Source organism: Mastomys coucha, unplaced genomic scaffold (genome assembly GCF_008632895.1).
Source record: "Mastomys coucha isolate ucsf_1 unplaced genomic scaffold, UCSF_Mcou_1 pScaffold22, whole genome shotgun sequence".
Lineage (NCBI taxonomy): Eukaryota > Metazoa > Chordata > Mammalia > Rodentia > Muridae > Mastomys > Mastomys coucha.
This window is the reverse complement of record NW_022196905.1, coordinates 46,478,079-46,478,821: the sequence shown is the minus strand read 5'-3', so window position 1 is coordinate 46,478,821 and position 743 is coordinate 46,478,079. Positions and strand designations below refer to the sequence as shown.

Here is a 743-nt window from a genome sequence, read left to right as displayed (position 1 = left end):
TATTAATTGTTGTTATAACCTGCTCAATCCGCATAATGTCACTTGTATGGACATTTTCAGGGCTGACCGTTTGGATAATCAACTGTGTGCTCTTCCCTGGGGAAGATAATTGCCCCGTGCTCGAATTCCTTATTGCCTGTAGTTCTTCATGAGAGGTTGAGACCTCCTGGACTTTCCCTGTCCATATTAACACATTTATTGTTGTTTCCTTTGTTCAGTTCCTGTTTAAGCAGCCATGTTGATGAGACTTTTATGGGTATGTCTTCCTATAAGTAATATCTTAAAAACTAAAGAGATCTTTGCATATAGTTAAACCCATTATTTAAGCTTATTGTCAAGTGTTCAAACACGACCAATCTACCTGTGGATCCCATTCCCCTAAATGAGCCACCTGTTTGGCCTTAGTGCAAGAGGATGTGCCTAGTCCTGCAGGATTTGATGTGCTGTGGGAGGCTCCCTCCCCTGGAGGGAGAAATAGGAGGAGGGGGGATGATACTGGGATGTAAAGTGAATGAATGAATAAATAAATAAATCTGTCTACTACCTTCCCACAGATTCTACTTACTAACATACACCACAAAGTATCTAGACTGGGACCTTCTGTCAATAAGAAGCTATCTAAAGGGTCCCAGGAGATTATTCCTTTATCACCAAGAGACATCCCATACATAGCCTATAAGACAGAAAGGGGCTCCATTTGCTGTTTTCTTGAAGTCTCCTTATTCTCTTTATGCCATCCCATG

The 743-nt window shown here is 41.3% G+C and overlaps 1 protein-coding gene across 1 annotated transcript in view; it reads right to left on the bottom strand.

Annotated features, from left to right (window-relative positions):
• The window catches only part of Anapc4 (anaphase promoting complex subunit 4), a 32,991-nt gene that overhangs the window by 28,014 nt on the left and 4,234 nt on the right, over positions 1 to 743 (bottom strand). The window lies entirely within an intron of this gene.